This window comes from Sinocyclocheilus anshuiensis, unplaced genomic scaffold (genome assembly GCF_001515605.1).
Source record: "Sinocyclocheilus anshuiensis isolate Anshui unplaced genomic scaffold, SAMN03320099.WGS_v1.1 scaffold328, whole genome shotgun sequence".
Classification (NCBI taxonomy): Eukaryota; Metazoa; Chordata; class Actinopteri; order Cypriniformes; family Cyprinidae; genus Sinocyclocheilus; species Sinocyclocheilus anshuiensis.
This window is the reverse complement of record NW_015558621.1, coordinates 1,338,150-1,360,851: the sequence shown is the minus strand read 5'-3', so window position 1 is coordinate 1,360,851 and position 22,702 is coordinate 1,338,150. Positions and strand designations below refer to the sequence as shown.

General features: G+C 38.3%; 1 protein-coding gene across 5 annotated transcripts in view; it reads left to right on the top strand.

The window, feature by feature from the left end:
• Positions 1–22,702, top strand: part of LOC107680625 (rap guanine nucleotide exchange factor 2-like) — a 142,817-nt gene that overhangs the window by 12,757 nt on the left and 107,358 nt on the right. The gene's annotated exons all lie outside the window — the stretch shown is intronic.

Genomic DNA, 22,702 nt, shown 5'->3' with positions numbered 1-22,702 from the left:
AGCAAAGGAAAACCAGTCTCCTCTTGGCTTATATCGAAATCCTCCAACATTTTTCTTTGCAAATCTTCGGTTTGTATTTCTAATTCGTGACCGGCGTTTTGCTTTGTTGTCTCCGCATTCGTCACTAATCACGCAACGCCGACGTGCTGCAACATCCGCCGGAACACCTTCCGCATATGACAGTTGACGGAAGTGATATAAAAGTGTTTATTACGTAATCGGAGTTATATTAAAAATGTCCTTGCTCTTCCAACCGTTAGATTGGATTCGTCTGAAAGAAGAAAGTCATATACACCTAGGATGCTTTGAGGGTGAGTAAAACACAAGCCAATTTTAATTTTTGGGTGAACTAACCCTTTAATTACTCACCCTCATGTTGTTTCATACTCATAAGACCTTAGTTCGTCTTCATGAAGATATTTTTGATGAAATGCAAAAGCTTTCTGTCCCTCCACTGGTAGCAACGCAACTTACACATTCAAGGTTCAGAACCGTAAGAAAGACGTCAGAGTAATACATGTCACTCACTTGTGTGGTTTAATCTCAATTTTATGAAGTGATGTGAGTGCTTTGTTAAACACCATTTACCACCTATTTACAAAATAATTTATCCAAAAAATTTGTTCCTTTATATTAAGGTACAATTCTGTACCCTTAAAAGGTACTGCCCCAGTGACAAGGGTTTGTACCTTCTTTGGTACAAAATTGTACCTTTTTTTCTGAGAGTGTATGTCACAATGCAACTAATTTTAAAGGTCCTAAATAGACACAATTTCCTCTACATAAAATATAATTGTACTTTCTTTCTGTTAATTTGGGGTGAAATATGACATGTAAATGTTCATGACGGATTTGTGATATTTACCTATAGGGTCTGTATTTCTTATTAATCTTTTGACTTTGACAAATAATGTCTGCTTTATTAAATGCATATTGTATAATCCTTATAACATTTCTCATCTATCACCTTGGGTGATAATTTTTCATTCTAAAATGCTGCCATATAGTCTCCTACTTAGTTTTTTTCCCTCCTCAGTATATATTACTTACTTCTCCATTCAGAACATTATAAATAGTATAATGAGCTTTCTCTTCCTCCCTTTTCTGAACTGATATCTGAACTGATATCTGTATTGGAGGTGTTGGGTAACCATCTCAAGTGAATGATAGCTTGACAGAAATGTGGGTAGTCACATTTTCTGTTCCATTACATGTGCCAAGAACTAACAATAACACACCAGTGGTGCTTACTAATCCAGACTAGTCTAATTCTTACTGAAATGTCTGACAGTTTGACTTTTGTTTTACCCTCTTGCACGGGGATGGAAGAGCTTTGTTGTCCCTCGGGTGAGTGTTAACCTGGGATGAACCATACGAGTGGATCCTCATGCCAGTCTGCTAGTATCCCGATTAGACAGACCGCTTTTCCCAGATGCATCTCTTAGGTGAAATGACGCCTCACCTCAGCTCACCAGGTTTAGAGCAGCTTCCCCTCAGCTCTGCTCTCTCATTTCTGTAAGCTGAGGTAATGTGTACTTTTGTCTGCCTCATGGACACTGATGGCAGAAACCGTTACAGATGAGTTTGGAGTGAAACTCGTGACGTGAATCTCAGTGAAAGAGTGTACAGTATTCACCTCTGACCTTCCCTAATGGGAAGTAATTGCCTTTGTCAACTTGAGTTCATGAGTTTGCCATTATGTTAGCAAGATATTATTACAAAGAATTGAGTTTGTACTGCATTTAGGTGTAGCTCACAGTGTTCAACCTTAAAAATGATCATTTTGTCAGTGGGGTTTTTAATCATAATTTTATGATTCAAGTCTTGTTAGGGGTGAGCAGTGTGTCCAAAATACATACCTGGAAAATACGTAACTGTGTGGTAATGTCTGTATATTGACTTGCATAAATATTTAAAAGTCCCTTTATTTTTATTTTTTTTTTAAATAATTTTTTTATTTGATGGATGCAAACCAAAAGATAGATAAGGTTATTTTTAACAAATAAATGTAAAGTCTGGCATCAGTGCAAGAACAGCTGTTTCACATTTACACTCCCATTCATTATACAATATAAAAGGAGTTAATACTTTTTGCAGGAAGGACGCATTAAATTGATCAAAAGTGGCAGTAAACATTTATATTTTTACAAAAGATTTCCATTTCAAATGAATGCTGTTCTGTTGAACTTCCTATTCATCAAAGAATCCTGAAAAAAAAAGAAAAATGGATCATGGTTTGGGTGGAACGGTTCAACTTAGCTGCTATAGGATACTTACCAAGATGGGCATTTTCACATAATTTTTGGTGAATTTGTCCATTTAAACACAATACTTAAGAGAAGTATTCTTCTCACTGCATGCGCGCCTAAACTGGCAAAGGTTAAACGAGTTTAGCTTAAACACAGATATCAACGTGTGCTGTTCAGGTCTCACCTGTGCGCGCGCACTATCAGCACCCGGGTGATGACGGAAAAAATGCTCATATTCCAGCATACGGCAGTCGCATTGAACAAGAGTGAATGGTTTGTCCACGTTTTTATTTTCATCACTGTTGTTGTAATGTATTGGGAAGCCAGCATGCGCATCCATCAACAGAAACATATATTAGCCGAACCCTGTTTGTTTTACGTGTTATTTATAGCAAACCATGTTACAGATGCGTTGTCAGATTTAAGTTGAACCGCGGTCCTATGTGCCGAACCGTGTGTGGAGAACCGTACGGTTCGATTTTTTTCCGCGAACCGTTCCACCCCTAGTTTCCACAAACATATTAAGCAGCACAACTGTTTTCAACTGATAATACATCGGCATTTAGAATGATTTCTGAATGATCATGTGACACTAAAGACTGAAGTAATGGCTGCTGAAAATTCAGCTTTGCCATCACAGGAATAGGGCCTAAATTATATTTTAAAATCTATTAAAATGGAGAACAGTTATTATAAATTGTAACAATATTTCCAATTACTGTATTTTTATAAAATAAAAGCAGCCTTGGTGCGAATTAGACACTTTTTATGAAACATTAAAAAAATCTTACTGACCCCAAACTTTTGAGCATTAGTGTTTGTAACACAAAAGTTAAAAACAGCTCATTAGTTTTAAATGTATGACTTGCATACTGCCGCTCGCTGGCACTATGTATATGGATTATTTGGAAATTTGATGAAGCTTCAAAAAGAATTAAAAAAGGCATCAGACTCCATGTACGTGTGACATTTTTTGCATCCATTTTCCATCGTTCTGTCGAATCACTCTATATACAAGGACAGAAAGGTGGCCTGCACAGATAGTGGATGGATCTTTTTGTGCCAAGTATTAGCAGCATCCTGCTTGCATGGTTCCTTCTATGAACCTTTTTTTCTAGAATAAATATATTGGGACCCTAAATTTGTGGCCTCAGATCTTGTTTGGTAAGCTTTGCCCTGTCACACTAAGCACAAGTGTGTGACTATTTTTGTCCTAATCCCCTGTCTAATAAAACCAATTAGCTTAAGCCCGTCTTCACTGGCCTGTTTGTATTTGATCAGTAGAAGGCTTTGAACTAGGTTAGGAACAGGCGGACAGGAAAGCCCTCCTGCTTGGCCCATCACAGACCTCTGCTGTGTATATAACTCAGATTTTCTTTACAATAGCGGCTCATAATTATCCGTGCAGTGACAAGGTCCACCGCAATTTCAGAGACACTTTTATTATACTGCAAAGCCCTTCAGTAGCAGCTGATACATCCCTGATTATGAGTGTTTATGGCATGTGATTAAGTAAAAAAGGCTCACTGATTGTTTAAAGCACTAGCTTCAGCTGTTTGTTTAATTCATGCGCTCCGTTATATCACCTTACACTATCGTATTACATATCTTTGATTATCGGCTTCTGCACTTGACGGCCCACATGACACATGACGGCTTTTGTGTTAAGAACATTGTTCATTAGCATAATCACTTTTGATGTCTAATGGATAGCGTTTATAATCTGCGTCAGTGTTCGTTTTGCATTATGCTAATGAGAGTGGCTTGTGATTGTAGTAGGAGCCTTTCATCGAGATGGACCCCTCCTCAGATAGGCCCCCTCAGCTTTGTGTCACCAGTGCGGTTTCAGTCCAGTGGACCCCTGTGGAAATCAACCAGCGCTTGTCACTAGTAACCAGTGTCATTGTAATTATTCTGTCATGTAGAGGAGTTACTTACTCCTTTTGGACTTGTTCATAGGTTGTTCATACAAGTTTAAAGGCTGTTTTAGTGAAAAATACATTTATATAACCAAGACAGACATTATTAATGAAGGCAAGGCAGGTTTTTATATGTGTGAGTTACAAAAGGGGAATATTAGCAGCATGTTGATACTCCTTTTTCCCATACAGTGAAAGCTTACAGTGGCCAGAGGCTGTCAAAATCCAAAATGCATTGTAAAAATGATAAAAAGCACCATAAAACTAATACTTGTGTTCAATATACCATGTCTTCTGAAGCCATTTGAAGACTGTTTTGTAAGAAACAGATGAAAATCTATAGTTTTGTCTACTAAAAATCTCAAAAGTGCTATTGAGATTTGACTGAAAGAGACACAGTATTTTGCTTTTATAATCCCTTTTCATCCTTTTTTTTTTTTTTTTAAACTTGACACAGTCCTTGGTCGTGATGTGTTTTCTTTTGTTTGGTTCGTATTGAACAGAGTGTGAATTTCCTTCAAAATCTCTCCTTTTGAGTTTCACTAAAGAGCAAGTCATATAGGCTACTATTTGGAAGAACGTGAGAGAGTGAATTTATGTCCAAACTATTTCTTTAAATGTTAGTTATTCATTAGATTACTGAATGAATGTATCAATTTTGTTCAATTCTAAGTTGTTTCCATAAGCTAGATAGGTCCTTAAAAAAGCTCCAGGGAAACTGTGACATCAGTTTCCATTTTTTAATTCAATTGTGGGCCAACATCCTGAGGATGCAGTCTGAAATAGCATGATGTGTTCTTCAGACGCCTTCACCGCAAGCTTCCAAGGTGGTATCACACGATTGTAATCAGGAAAGTGAGCACTGTGTTGACCAATTAGGTGAACAATTGGAAATGAGGGAAACCACTCTCTCATCAACAACAACAAAATATATTCATAGCCAACTGTAGTATAATGCCTTTGTTTTGCTCAGTTCTTCGAAAACGGTTTTAAATAGTGCACGAATTTCTAGGACAAGGTTACAAAATTTCCTAATCTAGTTCATGAGAAGGAGTTGATATCAAAAAATTTAATAAAATAAATAAAAATAAGCAGTTAGTGTGCATTCAAAATGATTTGTCAGACTGCCTGAAACGAGCTGGCGATTTCAGCAATCACTTGATAATGTAGATGAAAATATAGCACAAATCTGACATAAACATAGCATTATAATGAGAACTTTATAGAATGTGAAATCTATAGTACATTCTGTCCGTGTTTCAATGCGCTGTTATGAAAGCGTATCAGCAGGACCTCTCTCTCTCTCGCTATAGCACATAACTTAAACTTCACTGGCATTTGCATACTTTTGTGCAGATACAAGTTGTAATGTTACGTCTATGTTATGTATCTAAGTTATCTGATTAATATCATAGGATGCGTCATAGAACGGGCTTCAGTTTATTGGCATAAAGTCACTCTTCAGCTTTACCTCAGGCAGCTATTCCTTTTTAGATGCTCCCTTTTTAATAACATTGCTGCATCATAATCTTAATCTAACAATGTTCTAATCATGTGTTCATGTTTTCCTAGACAGGTTTTCATGTCATATTTGTATTTTTAACATTCATTTTCATAACAGTCTTCAGATATTTTAATTATCTCCACACATGCCCCGCCCCCCGAGTACTCGAGTACTCGTTTTTGAAACCTATTGATGATCGAAATGAGAAAATCACTGCAGCGTCCACCTGTGAAGGATGTATGCTGTCAAACCTACACAACTATTAGCCAATCATAGCAGTGGGCGTTTACTTCCGAGTTTACAATCCGCCACACCTATTCAAGCAGAGCGTTCCGATGAGGGGGGTTAAAAACAGGACCAGGGGCCCGTTCTTCGTACGTTGCTAACTCAGTTAGCTGGATTTGATTGTTGATGATTTGGCATGATCTTGGATTGTTTGGTTCTTCGAAGCTCATCCCGGAGTTGCTGTCATAGCAACAGGTCCGTAAATTATAACATTTATGTAGTTTTGTTCGCTTGGCTGTTTCCTTATAAAAGTTCAGAAATTTGTCAAGTTTTTCGTCAGGTGTCTTTTTGAATTATATGAAGTCATTAAGTTGCTGTCTCGCCGCCAGCCAATCGCTGCATTGCTGATCGTGGTTTCGAGTATCGATACATCTGCCCTTTTCGGAGAACACGAGAACGCGTAGTAATCCTAGACAACTTAATCCAGATATTTTAATCTAATACGCAAATTCGTTTGAAGAACCACATTAGCCAGAGATCAGTTATCAGGATTAGAAGATCTGGAATCTTTCAAATCATCTCAGATGTAATAAGCGACGTACGAAGAACGGGCCCCAGGACTCAGAGAACAGTACAAAATAATAAAAATAAAGGGAGTTCATGCCATAATCGTAAAACCGTGATTATTCCTCAGACAATAATCGTACCAACAAAATCTATAATCGTTGCATCCCTATTCATGACCCCTTTAAAAGAACATATCTTTTGTGAATTGGTTTGGTGAAAAAGCAGATTAACCTGTTCAGTTGAGTTCATTCATAAAGATTCCTTTGTTATTTTACGTTAGGTTTTTTTATGTCATGATAAATCTTGAGTTAAACACTTGTTTACCTAAATAATGTTATGTAGCCTATTCAAATTTCTTCTATAGATTGTCAGATCTTCTCCATTAGTTGAGTGATTAACGATTTGTGAATTGCTTCAACCCAATTATCAAAAAGAATAATTTTAGAACAATGATTTGTTTGTGAATCGTACATCACTAGTCCTAATATACTTGCATAGAGGTGACATGCAAATATTTCTTTCTCTTTCCTGAACAGTGTCCTATTGAAAACAACAACCACAGGCTGGTTTTTAGAACCAACACAGCCTTGATACCGCATAAGCAAATTTCTCTCACAGACTTGGCGAGGCTATTTGATCCAAGCTATACGTATCATCTGTATGAACAATGATCTGTTTGAATGCAGTGTTTCCTGTCTACATCTGTGCTCTTTTTAGGTTACATTGCAGCAGAACATTTTAGTTAGTCCAGGGTTTTCTTTCACAAGTATTTCTCCAATTTATATTCTGTGCCTCTCATTGTCTTCAAAGGAGGAACACTATGGACCCCACAGGCCTAAAATATGCAGCCAAATACTCTGAATGCTCAGAAAAGAAGCTCTTTGTCTCAGAATTCCCTAGCAACCGAGTGGACTAGAATGGCTGGAAGTGAATCGCCCTACAGAGGGAGAGAATTCAGTTGATCCGCTATTGTCACTCGCCTAAGCACCGGCCAGTAGTGGTAGAGATGTTTTTTCTCTTTGAGAGTTGAAGGAACAGGGTGGGGAAAAAGGAGCTCAGCTGAAAATATTGGTTCGGAAATGGGCTGCAGATGCAACACTGTACGTAGCCCTTGTCTTTTAACTAAGACTCGCTCCCCGTCCGCTGTCTGGGATGTGCTATATCATCAGAACTCGGTCAAGTAACGTTGTTCCGCCTGTGTCAGCATCAGTGATTGTTCATTTAATTGTCGGGGTAGAGAAAGAACAGCGTGCCCTTCCGTATCTCAAGCCCGTTTTATCCAATTAGCTCATCTGCTATTTGTTGATGAAGTTATGTGTCAGAAGAGCACAGCGATGATGGCGTCTGAAGCAAAGGACCTTACAGAGTCCTTCCACCTTAGGTTGTGCATTATTTTGTGCAGAATCTTGTTCTTTAGGGTCATGTTGATTGTGTTTTGCTAGTGGACTATTAAAATAGCTAGTGGACTATTAAAATAATAGTTTAGCTAAAAATGAAAATGTTTTTGTCATTTACACACCTTTATTTTTAACAACAAAAACTACAATTATTTAAAAAATTGTTTTCATTAATTGAATGAAATATAAATATTAGATTCAAAATGTAAAAAAAACGATGTTCTATAAATGAAATAATTTAAGTTGAAGTACTAAAACTGAAATAAAAATACATTTAAAGCTAAATTAAAATACAACTGAAATAAAAAATGAAAGCAAAATATTCAAAATATGAATAAATACTGTATAAGCTATACTATATAAAACACTATATAAAAATAATCTTTCTTCATTAACCAGAATGTCAGAACTTCTGTTGTCTTAAAAAAAAAAACATCATAACTGTAATAAAATGTGTCTGTATATCTCATTCATTGTATTCCAGATCTTCTGAAGTCATACAATAGCTTTGTGTGAGGAACATTATCACTATTTGGTCTTTTCTTCAAACAAAGCTATCAGACGGTTTGGAATATAGTGCATGAGTCATATAGGCTGCTTTTATGGTACTTTATGGACCTTAGGATAAATTAAATGTACTATTAAGAGAGAAAATAATATGGTGTAAAAATAACATAAGGGTGGTTTCTTTTTTTGGGTGAACTGTCCCTTTAAGAAGTTCTTTTATCTGTCCTCTCTTCTCCAGCAGATCTTGCCAAGATGAATCTTTGAACACCCTTATATAATACAGCAGGGATAGGAATAACATTTTTTGAGTTGTGTGATGCTGACAGAGCATGTGCATTTCTGCCAGTGTGATGCGGTTGAGTGTTGGTTTTTAGAGGCATCATTGTTTAAACTGTTATGTGGGACCATCTATCAGTGTGGTTTCAAGGTGATTTGTGGTTTCGGGCCATTGGGAAAGATCTCTCTTTGTATTACAGTGCCTTATCATTGATGAAAGGGCACAGATAATGTCTGTCTTGTGTGATCTAGTCACAAGTTTTCCAGCATCAATTCAATCCTTGTATTGCAGCAGACAAATAAATGACTGCTTTAGTGGACAGAAATGTGACCACATGACATTTTTATTGTCATGAGATGACCTGTCAGTCAGCGATTGCACAAACACAGGATAAGGCTGAAGTTCTGACATGTGATGTACAGTTTTTTTTTTAACTTTCCACTTTCTGGATCAGGTTTGTGTGCAAACTCTGTTCTTCCTCTCACTGCATGACGTTTATTAAAATCTCCTCGTTTGAATGACGCTCTTCATCTTTCTCACTTCATCTGATCCAGCAAAGCTCCTGGAAACAGTGAAATAATAATGAAGGCAGCTAGTCATTGATGTAGTTCAAAAGAATGCTGGGAGCAGGAAGTCTTGTTTTTGGAAGGAACTGTTTTAACAGCACATCTTCTCATCGTCATCCTCGCTGGCTGCCGCCTCCTTGTTCTGCATTATTTAACGCGTATGTTCTGCTGTTTGATGATGGTGATGCTCACAGATGTCTGGCCTGTTAATGAGACACTTTCTCTGCTGTTCTGTCAAAGTTTGATATGGTTTTGGTAGTTTACTCGCAGAGCAATACTACTTTTTTTTTTTTTTTTTTTTTACAATTCAACAACAAATGCTTTATATTTTACTAACCATCTTTTAGTGCATATTTTTGGATGATCCAGTGAATTATGCTTTATTTAGTGACTGAAAAGTACTTCTAATTGCATTGTTTTCTCTCTTATTTGAAACTTTATGGCCACAAACCAAAATATATGATTGTTAATAAGACACGAATGGTATGTTTTGTGTTATGTCAGGGACTAAAATGGCTGCAAATGTGGATTAAAACAATTATTTAGAATATAGTTGTTGTTAGCAAGAATCAGCAAATCATCCCAACTAAAATGAAGCTATTTAAAAAAAAAACTTATATTAAATGTTGCCTTTGCAACTAACTGAAACAACTTTAAGTACTAAAAGTATTGACTGAAATAAAACTAAAACTAAAATTTTGAAATATCTAAAAAAAACACAATAAAAAGCATGCAACAAATTTGTCAAAAATTAAATTAAAATGAAAATATTACAGTAAAAAAAATCAGTTAAAAAAAATTCAGAATCTCTAACTATATTAGTTAAATTGTGCTTTTTTAAAGATCATTATTTTGTGTATTTGGTGTAACAGAATATGTTGACATGCTTTAATGTTCAAAAAACAACACACACACACACACACACACACACACACACACACACACACACACACACACACACACACACACACACACACACACACACACACACACACACACACACACACACACACACACACACACACACACCGCGCGCGCGTGAGACGCACACACACACACACACACACACACACACACACACACACACACACACAAACTCCGCATTTGAACAGTCAATAGCAAATACTTAAACTAATAACAAAACAGTAGCTGATTCAGAAGCGCCAGATTGTCATAGCAAAGTCAGAATTACCTCCTTTCCTAGGTTCACGAAACGGTCGTCCATAAAATGCATTGCTGTTTTGTTGTAAGTAATCTTAAAGATTCCTAAATACATCTACTTTCGGAAGGCCAAATAAAGTGCTTTTGCTTTCGCCTAGAAACACACAGCATCTCCCTGACATGGCTGCTTCAACACTAACTGCGGTTACTGAAACCACGCCTTCTTTCTTTGCGTGAACATTTGGGAGGCATTATGCAAATATTTCCACATAGTGAGGTAGATATGTGGGGGCATGTTAGAACGAGCCGTTTTAGGGGGCGTGGCAGAGTCTTATCTTTGATAAAGAATATCTTTTTGGTTTTGAGACTTTAGTCTTTGCAACTTCAGGGATCTTATCTATGCACAATCAGCTTGTAACACTCCAAAGAGAAAGGAAAACTTGAAATCGCATCATATGACCCCTTTAATACTAAACACTGGTGCATCCATAGGCAGATTCGTCAGACTATATTTTGTTAATTTCAGTTCTATTGCACTCTCTGCATCCAATAATGGACTCTGTTGGAGCTCAGATGTCTGATTTGAACTAATGACTCTTATGAACTTATTCTTTTTAGTGAGTCACACAAAAAGAGTCACAAAACATCTCTGAATCGTTTGTGTATTTAAGCAGCCTGCTGTGACTTGTACACCAGTTTAACTCTGTATTAATGCGTTAAATTCATTAAGTAAATCTTGACCTGTTTGGGACATATCCTGCTTTAATTCTTGTATATTTGTTGCTTTCACTTGTATGTGTAACAAAAAAATGTCTTCGGAGCTGATTCGCCTGTCTTTCATGTGTCGTCTTACAGGGGCAGGTTGATTAAGTTAGCTGAGGTTTAAAATTCGGGACACTGATTTCATCATTTCTTTGCTTGCAGCTTCATCCTTAGGAATATTGCTAGTGTGTCAGCATAAGACAGACATGAATCCTGAGAATGCATCTCTGTTCATCACAGCTGTACAATAGTAAGGGGTCTCAGAATAGAGTTTTTTAAGCAGATGTAGCATCCAGAGATGGCAGCTGCTTCAGCTGTCTCTCAGTACAACATTTGACTCGACAGCAGCAAAGTGGACCGCCTCTGTTAATTATTCACACTGATTTGCAGCATGAATAATGCAGCCTCTGGCAGGACCAGGGGCTCCAGTCACTAGCGCTGCACTAACGGCGCGTGAACAAACACAGCTAGAAAGGTGTTGACTCGACAGCAGGAGGTGTCAGAGCAGAACCGAGACCCAGCATCGTCTGCCTTGTCATCACTTCCTGTTTTTGTCTCTCTAATTGGCCATCGCGAGTTATTCGATTTAGTTTTCACGTTTCCTTTCGATCATTAGTGCATGTTTTCAAAAGAAACACGTCGTAGTGGTATGGTTTCAGCCAATGTAAGGGGTTGGATGCAACCCAGATCAGTTTCAGCATGTGATGCGTCAGTGTGCCAGCTGCTCGGCCGTCAGAATAAGACTGCTGCAAAAGCACCTGCAGTTTAATCACACATGCTACACAGCAAAGCTGGTCTGTCGGTTGCTCTCCTGCTGATTTACTTTCACATAGACTGACAAGGCCGGTGTGTTTATTCCCCTGTGAATTACACGTTGTGACACAGATGAGGACAGTGTGAGTTTAAAGGGGTGGTTCATTGCGATTTCACTTTTTTAACGTTAGTGTGTAATGTTGCTGTTTGAGCATAAACAATATCTGCAAAGTTACGAAGCTGAAAGTTCAATGCAAATGGAGATGTCATCTTTTAAAATTCTGGCAGTTTAATGCCTACAAAAGCGGCTGGTAGGGACGCCATGCTGCTCTGCTTTAGAGAAGAGGAAGAGAAAACTAGAGGTGCACGTAAAAATCTATTTATATATGAATCCCGATTCTGTCTTCTAATGATTCTAATGGATTCACAAGTTTCAAAATCAATGTTCTAAAGCATCTGCACACGCTCTGCATCTCTCTCTCTCTCATTCAGCTCAGCTCCAACAATGAACTGCTCCAATTATACACTTATTTTAAACATGGATGCGCGTGCAGTTGCCGTACTGTATTAAAGCTTTAATCAGGATGAAACCGTATATTAAAAGCTAACATAAGCAGTAGCATTTACAAATAACAGCATATCTAAAAGTATGAGACAACAACAAACAAAAAACATAGGCCTACCATTAAAAGGGATCGGGCTCAAACTGATAAGGGATGTTAACGACGCCGTTGTTTACAATAAAACCGGAGCACATGCCGCTGAGGTGAGGGGAGGGACGCCTAGGCGCGCACTAGAGGTGGTTTAGCCAATCACAACACACTGGGCTAGCTAACCAATCAGAGCCCATCGCCTATTTCTGAGGGAGGGGCTTCATAAAAGAAGGAAATGATCAGCCCGTCATTAACACGTTAGACTGCACCCCATAAACACAATCAAGCCTAGAAAAAAAACAGTGAACCACCCGTTTAAAGGTATTGCTACATAAAATTGGATGCAGTGTGTGCAGAGGATTAAAAAAAAAATCTTCTTTTTTTTTGACTCCTACTCAACTCCCACTCTATATGTACCATGATTTTTTTCCTTTTCGAAATGTCTTTTTTTAAAAATAATTTTATCTAGAAACTGCTAATTTTGACAAATGATCTGAAAATGTAAATTGTGAAGCAGTGGTTATCAACAATGGGGCCGGAGCTCAATAGGGGGCCTCAGCAAACTGTCTTAAAATTATTTAAATGTAGTTATATTAACAGAATCTTAATTAAAATGCTAAAACAAACAATTAAGATGTCCTGCATTGAACTGACATTATGTTTTTGAGTTTATTTGTTTTATTACAACAGAAATACTATGGATACATACCAGCTTAGATAGGAGGGCCTTCAAATATTGTCTTGGACAAAGGGCCTTGTGGTCAGAAAGGTCAGTTATAAACAGCTATACCAGCTAATATTTAGCTATTTTGAGATGATCAGCATCGGCCAATAACTGTGTACTCTTAGCTGATTAACAAAAGTGATAGGTCTCCTAGTGTCATTTTTAAAATGTTGTCTATGTATAATAAGCAAATTGCTGTACAAATGTATAAAAGAGCCTGACGGAAACGTACCTGCGGGAACTTTTTTGCAAGACGCGAAATACGTACCGCCATGTACGTTTTGTGACATATTCGATGTGAAATGACCACTGAGTGGCGCTAAAAGAGTGTTTTTTTTTTTTTCCCAGAAACAGATGAACGTACATGTGTTTTATGTGACGTCGGTTTTGTTCGTGTCACTCTGACGTGAAATGTCCGTTGAGTGGCACTATAACTCCAATGCTCCGTGACATTTTAAAATAACGTACCATCTGCACTACACCTAAACCTACCCGACAGTATGAACAAAAGTGAATGTTTTTGTTTGGGATTCGTACCCAAGTATTCGGCATCCTAAGTCCAATTCTGTGCCGGCTGAGCTACCGAGCAAACGTGTTATGTCTGGAAAGCGAAACATATGGAGCTGTAATCGTAACGGTGTACAAAAACGATTAAAAGTGCTCCCTGTTTTACCACCTCTAGGGCCCTATTTTAACAATCTAAGCGCATGGTCTTAAGCGCACGGCGCAGGTGCACTCAGGGCATGTCCGAATCCACTTTTGCTAGTTGGGCGCATGGTCTAAACGGGTTGTCCCTGTTCTCTTAATGAGTAATGGGTGTTTTTTGGGCATAACGTACAATAAACCAATCAGAGTCTCATCTCCCATCCCCTTTAAAAGCCAGTTGTGCTCGCGCCATTGCCGGTTCGCTATTTACATGGCGGAATGTAATTTTTCATTTTTAAAAATGTTTGAGTGCTGCTGCACGTCCCTGTGTGTGTAATAAGCAAAGTGTATGCGCGTTGTGCACCCGCCTATAGGCGCATATTATTAATGCGCTCTTTAAATAACAAAGAAAAAATATTGCGCCAGACTTTAGACCAGGTTTGAGTTGGTCTATGGTGCAGTCTATTTTCAGTTCCTCAAAATAGCTACGCACCAACAATGTGCCTGAACACACCTCTTTTTTAGACCAGCACGCCCAAAATGGGCGAAATGGGCGCAAATGCATTTGCTATTTAAAGGGGTCATATGATGTTGCTAAAAAGAACATTATTTTGTGTATTTGGTGTAATCTGCGCTAATCTGCGGTGATTGGTCTGATTGGTCGATTTAATTTCCATTTCATCATGCCTGTACTGCCTGATAAAGCAGTGTTTGTGAGCACAGTGCTGCTTTGTGTACAGCATTACAGTGTAAACTATTACCGCTCCAAAAGCGGCACCTAGTGGCAAAGAATGAATTTGCATTTTCATTCAGACCAACGCAAAAAGACCAACAAGTGGGCGGGTAATATGCTAATGTTTCATGTTGACTTCAACATGAAACGGCTTGGGATTCGTTTTAAAAACGACTCGTTTCAATGATTCAGAGTCATCTCTTTCTTTTGAGAGTCAATAACTTTATACACGGTGCACTTTCAGATTTAAACTTTGCAGGATGTTTTCATTCACTTAGAGCTGTGTTACGCACTGGATGAAAGGTAATTTTCAAAAATCCATAATAGGAGCACGTTAATACCATCATAATGACGCCACGGCTATAGAAACCATAAATAGTACACAGAAATGCAGTATAACAGGGCATTGCATCACAGACATGCATCTCATATAGCGCGAATGAATGCTATTACTAAAGATAGAAACCCAATTAACACAATTCAACAGTTGCCACACCTGCGCAGCGCATCATCTCTAGATGAAGCATTCACCTAACAAAATAACACAAAAACAGTCCACCTGATGTTCGTACAGACATTTATTAACTCAAACGTATTTATACCTTACAGATAACATTGGTATACAAATAAGGCGATTACATGTGCTTTAAAGTTAACCTAACATTTTAACAAACTCTTATGTCGGGTTCAGACTACACAATATTTTTGTCGGTCACAATAGTCACTGTGTCAGATTACACGATTTTGACTCCTAAAATCTTGTCGTGTCGTGGACAAGAAACATGTCAGACTACATTTTGCTTCTCGACCATTCATCGCGTGCCTTTAATGACGCCCGTGATGTCATTGAGAAGGCGGAACTAGCGACTGACTTCCAAAACAAGAGTGTAAACATTGCTGAAGCGCTTCCGCTATCGTTCGCCAGCATTTTTCTTTCTTTGTTCTGTCGTGGTAGTCCCTCAATGACACATCATACAGGCAGGAGTACTGTTGCCACAGCTCCACGAACCTTTTCTCCATCTCATGATTCCACCTAGTAGCACCATCATCTCTCTTTTGTTTTGCCATATTTGAAAACTGTGTATGAAAGAGCTTCTGTGCTGCTATTAGTCAACGTCACCAATGTGATTAAACATGCTAGTCTTTCTGTCGTGATGTCGTGAAGCATCGCAGATGCAGAATCGGTTGTCGTCCACTATGACACACTACACGAGCTGAAACGATGGAATCTTGCGTCCCGACACCCATTGTCGTTTACAAATCCCCACGACACCCTACATCAAGCAAATCGTGGCAAAATTGGGCTAAAATCGTGTAGTCTGAACCGGGAATTACTGCTTTTCATCTTCACGAGTCTCCCCGCCACTCTTCCATCATGCGGCTCGGGAGGAAAATACTAGTAAGCACAACTTTACCGGGAAAGTGAGCAAGTAACTTTAAAATAATTCATACAAGATGATAAAGAAAAGTGTATACATGTGTTTTAATGTACCCCTAGGACTCACTCATCTTCACGCCGATGCCAGTTTTTCTCCCTGCCGGTCTGCCCCTGCCAGCGCTGCGGCCGGATGAAAAGACCAGTTAATACAGCTCGACTCAGGAAACTGAGATATTCTTACGGAAACTTAAACGTGGCTTTATGTCTTGCAAATAACATCAGAATACAATGCATAAAGCGATTAAAAAAAAAAAAGTCAAAGATGAAATTTAACCTACTATACACTAGTGGTTTTTCATCTTCACAATGAGTCTTTCACAGAGCCGGTGCCACTGCCGAGGATGTGGTGTGGTTGTTTTTCGTGGCCATTTAGTACTTTAGTATTTAGATTTACAGAAGGTGAATATTTTTCAGAGTGCACTGAAAATCTACAATAAAGCACTGCACACAGCATATACGGTAAGAAACCTGAGAAACAGTAATAATACTGTGAAAACAAAAATGATTTACAGTGATGCTGTTTGCTAGCTTTGACTAGTACACTCTCTGACCATCCAATCAAAGGACGAAAAAATGCTGACGTTATCGTAAGCCTGCTAGATGGCCCTGGTGCTGCCAACTCGAAATCTGATTGGTTAAAGCAATGGTTTCATTGCCATTGATTTTAAGCTACAGATGCCTGCACTGTTGATTCTGAAGGCCCTAGACAGATTTCTTTGATCCTGGCAACACTATTGCTGAAATATGATTGGATAAAAGCTCTAAACAATACACTACTGGAAAACATACACTACTGGAAGCAGTGCAACCAAGAGAAAAGCTATGTTGATTCGGAAGGCCTTAAGGCAGATTTCTTTGACCCTGGCAACACGATTGCTGAAATATGATTGGATAAAAGCTCTAATATAAACATACACTGCTGGAAGCAGTGCAACCAAGAGAAAAGCTATGAACTGAAGAGAATAGACTATTGGAAATAATTTAATACACATTAATGGAAAATATATTAAAACTAAGTCAGTGATTCTGACGGCCCACCACTGTTGGTATGTATTTCGCGTTTTGCGAAAAAGTTCCCACAGGTACGTTTTCGTCATGAGATCAGGTTGGTATAAAATAAGGGTTTCATAGGGCTGGGCGATATAGCTAAAAAAATTTATCAATCATATAATGTTTCATATCTTTCGGTATCGATAATTATTGACATTTTTTATAACCTTTTTTAAAACAAAGAGCAATATAATTATTATTCTTTTTTTTAACCACTGTATTTTTAAATTAACCCAATTTATTGAGACAAACAAATATTTTTTGTTTTAACAATCAAACACTAAATAAAAATTAAACAAATATCTAATTTCTAATGTTTTATATGCCGATTAAATAGGTTTTAAGGAAAATTTGTCTTGTCTCCCGAGGCCACAGGAGGGCGCAATGAGCAAAATAATAGAGCATTTAAATAGTCAACTCAAGGAAATAACTGTCTATAAAAACCGTGCATTACGTCTAAATTAACTCATAAAAATCTCGTAAATTGCATAAACAATTATGAACAAAACAGCATCATGTATTTATGCATTGCTTAATCCAAAGAGCTGTTAAACTGTTTTAACTTTGCATGGCTACATCTCTTGTGTGAGACGCGAGTGCAGCAGTCGTACTTGTCCGTCTAAAAATGTGCTGAATATGCGGTCTGTTTGAATAGCTTGGTTTCGGTTTTAACTTAATCAAGATCTTCTCCGCATTGAGCTACTATATTTCTCTAATTTTTTGAATGAATAATGCAGCAGCGGCGCGTCTCGTGGGCTAGACTAACAAAACATTAAAATGCAACAACGTCACTTACATCATTATCACCACATCTCACACGCCACTGATGACGCTTCCTGATGCACACCTAACATTCAAATGCAAATGTTTATTTTAAATTCGACTAATATTCATTCTTTATTCACAATCTCCTCATCACAGGCAGGCACAGAACTCATTTCAGCATGTGTTCATGTTTGTGTGTGCTGTCTGCGTCACTCATAGCACATGCCTATATCGTGCGCTATATTGAAAATGTTTTCTATCGTTATCGAAGAAGGTGTACCGTCGATAAATATCGATACCGTTTTATCGCCCAGGCCTAGGGTTGCATTTCATATGTTGTCATTAAATCACAACTCCGCTTCCGAAGATGCAAGAGTTCAAAGCGACTCTAGCCGAACGTGCACGTCTGTGCCAGCATTTGTGTGAAACAAGCAGTTTGATGTTAAGTTCAGTCACACACAGATCACGTTGCGGCCGCTCTCAGACATTCAGGAACAAACTTTTTAGCGCTGCCTCGCAGTTTTATCAACTAAATAGGTTAATCGCTCAAGAGCTACATTATCTTTTTCAATAAGGAGCTGGTAACATCATTGTTTCTAAAGAAATTAAAGCCACAGGAAAGCAAGCGCGTTTATCCACAGTGGAGAGAGAGCACGTGTGCACATGGTTGCCAGGTTGACAAAGATAAGTAGCACACTTAGCAGATATTTCCGTATTGCGCAAGTGGGAAGCTCTGTTTCGGGGATTACGTCTCTTTATATCAGGCAACCCAGTTGTGTTCCTCTGCGGCCAGATTAAACCGTGTTGTAGCCTATATATGCTCTATTCATTCTTTTTTTTAGAAACCTCGCACTTTTCTACTCAGTTTTAAACGTTGTAAAATTTTAAACAAATTAAGCGCGGTCCACTGCTGCACACGTGCCACAATATCGATACAGGGCCAGCTGTATCGATGCTCGTATCGTCAAATCTCTGTGACGATACATCGTCGTATCGATATTTTTAACACAGCACTAATGGCTAGCAGTCTATAAATATTCATGAATGACAAACAGTGAAAGAAGAGATTTGTAACTCTGTTTTTTGTGTCTTGTGGTACTGTCATTGGAGCCTGCATCTGATTAGCATTAGCAGTTAGCATAAATACACCTACAGCGATGAAGCTCTCCACAGCGCAGCTTTACTGACATAATTGAGTGAGTGAAGCATGATTGTGACTTTTTGAATGAGAGGTTAATTCATAGCCAGTAGCTTTCAAGCTGAGGTTGTGATGTCCTAAATGTTGAGCTAATGTTAGAGTTTCTTTAAGCGCTGAAATTACAAAGCTACGTAGTGCTACATTTAATGCAGATTAGCACACTTTCGTTGTTTCATTTAATTAAGATGAACAGTACTTGCTGTACATTTTGCGGATACGTCTCCAAAGAAGTAGGACTACACCTCTGGTGTTTTGGTCATTTTGAGTGGATTTTATCCACACCAGTGAATATGTATCGTTAGCCTTCTCCTAACTGAGCAGTTTTGCCACTTTAAAGCTGAAGTCATTCATGACAGTCTGCCTCTAATGGCGCTTTTCCACTGCATGGTACGGCACGGTACGGCTCGGTACGGTTCACTTTTGGGGGGTTTTCCGCTGGGTACAGTACCTGGTACCTGGTACTTTTTTTAGTACCACTTCGGTTGGGGTTCCAAGTGAACCGTACCGTTACCAAAACGTGACGTGTAAACTCTGCTGATCACTGATTGGCCAGAGAGAATCGTCTCTACCTGCGTCACTGAACTTGCGACACAAACACAAAAGAACCGCTAGATTTAAATCAGCACAGCCAGCGAAGGATCGAACGCAGCTGTTTTGAACGAGCGCACCTTTTTTTAACAACCAAAAAGTTTTGTTGTCTGTTGCGGAAGTACAGACGTTCCTCTCGTTGATAGCAGAGGAGCGGATCCAGCGAGAGCTTGATGGGGCGACGCGGAATGAAAAAGTTTTTTGTAGGAGTCGTGGTAGTAGAGGCGGCGCAACTATAACGACATGTGAATAATCCCGCCCACTCTAAAGCGGTACTGAACTGCAGTGGAAACGCAAACCGTGCCGGGCCGAACCATGCCGTGCCGTAGTGAGCCGTACCGAGCCGAGTCGTACCACGCAGTGGAAAAGCGCCATAAGGCAGCAGTGGTATCTGTAGTGCGTCCATCTTTTTTTTGTGCACTTGATGCGACTCTACTTTTGTTCTTATAGGATTAGAGCTGCCAGTTAAAGACATGATGCTAAGCCCATTCACATGCTTCCAGCTTTCCTCTTTCTGAGCTGCGTTTGACTACATGCATTCATGTCGGGTTATTACAATGACAGTTTAAGCTGTTTAGCATCGGATATGCACACTGGGGACAGCATTGAGGAAATAATAAATGTCACCAGATCAATGAACGGTTCAGATGTAGCCTGCCTCAATGTAGTGTAATAGGTTTGTTTACACCGTTATACACTGTCTTTACATTGTTGAAAATATTTTGATAATTTAGCTGAAGACCATAACCGTATCCAGTACTTTTGGGACCAAGCCGGCTGTCGGCGACTGTATATTCAGTTGCTAATGCTAGTGACCTTGTTTTTGTTTGCAAAGACTCCACCTGGTGCTATGTGCTGTTCTACGGATAAAAATATCAATAGGGTCTCAAGGACAGTGTGGTGTGAGCACAGTTGGCACGGAGAACACAATGACACATGCTTTTAAATGCCACAGTGCGTGATCTATAGGTTGGCACGTGCCCTCGTGGTAGTTATACTGCTGACCCGGCTTAACATTGCATGCTGCAGACCTTGCATTAACATAGCTGTCTGATCCTAAAAACGTGCCACATTTCCCTTTGTTCTTATTCTTTGCGGTATATTTTTGCAATGCAGACCAGTGATTTCTCTTTTGGATGCAGTACAGAGAATGTTGCCACACTTCTTGAGATAGACAAATAGCAGTAACACCCTCTTTAGAGAGCCACGCATGACCTGTCGCTTTGGCTGTCTAGTTGACAAATCGCTTGAGGCTAATTTAAATGTGCAGACACCTTTTTTTTTTTTTTTTTGCTAGCCTGAGTCTGTTTGCTTCCCTAGCTAATTATTTGGCTTTTTTGGTTTTGGCTTCAGTCCACCTGTATAAGCTTTTACTTGCTTATTTATTATGCTTAGTTTATGCATTTTTGTACAAATTTCACTATGATACACTGTGAAAAATATATGGCTAAGTTGTAAATAAAACAATGATTTTTGGAGTATAAGAAAATACCATTTCAGGTTTTCTACTTCACAATTTCACTTTTAATTCAATGTGTTACTTGCCGTTTATTTGTAATTGTTTATGAAATATACTAGCAATTTCTGAGTGAAAATTATTTCTACACCAGATGTTTTCAGTGTAGTGGATAGTGCCTGTTCTATATATAATATATATGAAAGGTTAAAGCCAAAAATACAAATAATAATGTAATATATGGATCATAATGTATAACGGTTTATTTATGTATTGTATGCAGTTTATGTAAATAAGCAACTTTGCACGGTCACACAGAACATTAATATAAATAATATAATAAAAAATCATAATATATGCTATATTACAATCTGATTATATAAACAAATAGAATTTAATAAAACAGATTTTATTAAATATTAAGAATAATACAGAAACATAATTGAATAAATGTAATTTGTAATAAAAACAGTAAAAGTGATTTTTCAAAGTTGTAAATAAAACTGATTATAAGAGTATGTTTTACAAGAAAATTCAGGCTTTTCGAAATTGTATATTTAGTTCAATGTTTTACTTGCCATTTCTTTGTAAATAATTTAGAAATTTACTTGTAATTTCTGAGTGTAGATTGTTTCTACACCATTTTTTTTTTCAGTAATAAAAAACGAAATACACTTTCTCTATTATGTGTGTCTTGTGCTTGTCTGTGTCTTATAAAACAGTATTGATGAATGGTGCCGAGAGGTCTTCGTTTATCTATTTCACAGACAGACCCTCGCTTCATCATGTGTTTATCATCCCAGGGATCTCGATCATTCCCCACGGCCACAAGCTGCACAGCCTTTCCTCTGTCATGGGATCTGAGTCCAATGGGCCCCCTGCCTTCATTTACCAGACCTGTGACAGAAAGAGGTCAGTTTTAGTGCTCAGTCTGGGTCAAGGCTGACCTTCAGGACAGGCACCATGTGTCCTTCTCGGCTATATGTGCATTGTTGAAGTGATTGTTAAACACCTCATGGCACATGAAAGGGGCAGATCTCCTTGAAGGTGTGGATACAGAGCTGACAACTAAATAGCAACATGTGTAGGGGACTGATTCTTTTGCTGACAGAAAAGCCATTTTCAAACATGATTTTTTTGGAAAATAGCACCCTGTGTGTCAAGTTGCATTATGAGGAAACTATACTATTTATATGGGAAGTTACATGTACAGTTTGCTGTGCTGAGCTGGCTTTGTGACCTGATTTTCACTTGCAACATTGATGGGATGTAATGCGATTTGGAAATCTGTCTTCGCTTTTTGTGTGTGTTATACTACCGTTCAAAAGTTTTAATATTAAAGGGGTCATATGATGTTGCTAAAAAGAGTGGGGACATAATTACGGATTATAATGACTTATACTGTCTTTTTACACCTTGCATTGCATCGCGCCGTGTAAACAAAACCATGTCTGCATTTGCGATCGGAGAAATGACAAACTACAAACGCTAAAACTCGCATTTGAATCATCAGTGGCAAATTCTTTAAATATAAAAAACGTACTTACAGTATGTGAGTCAGAACA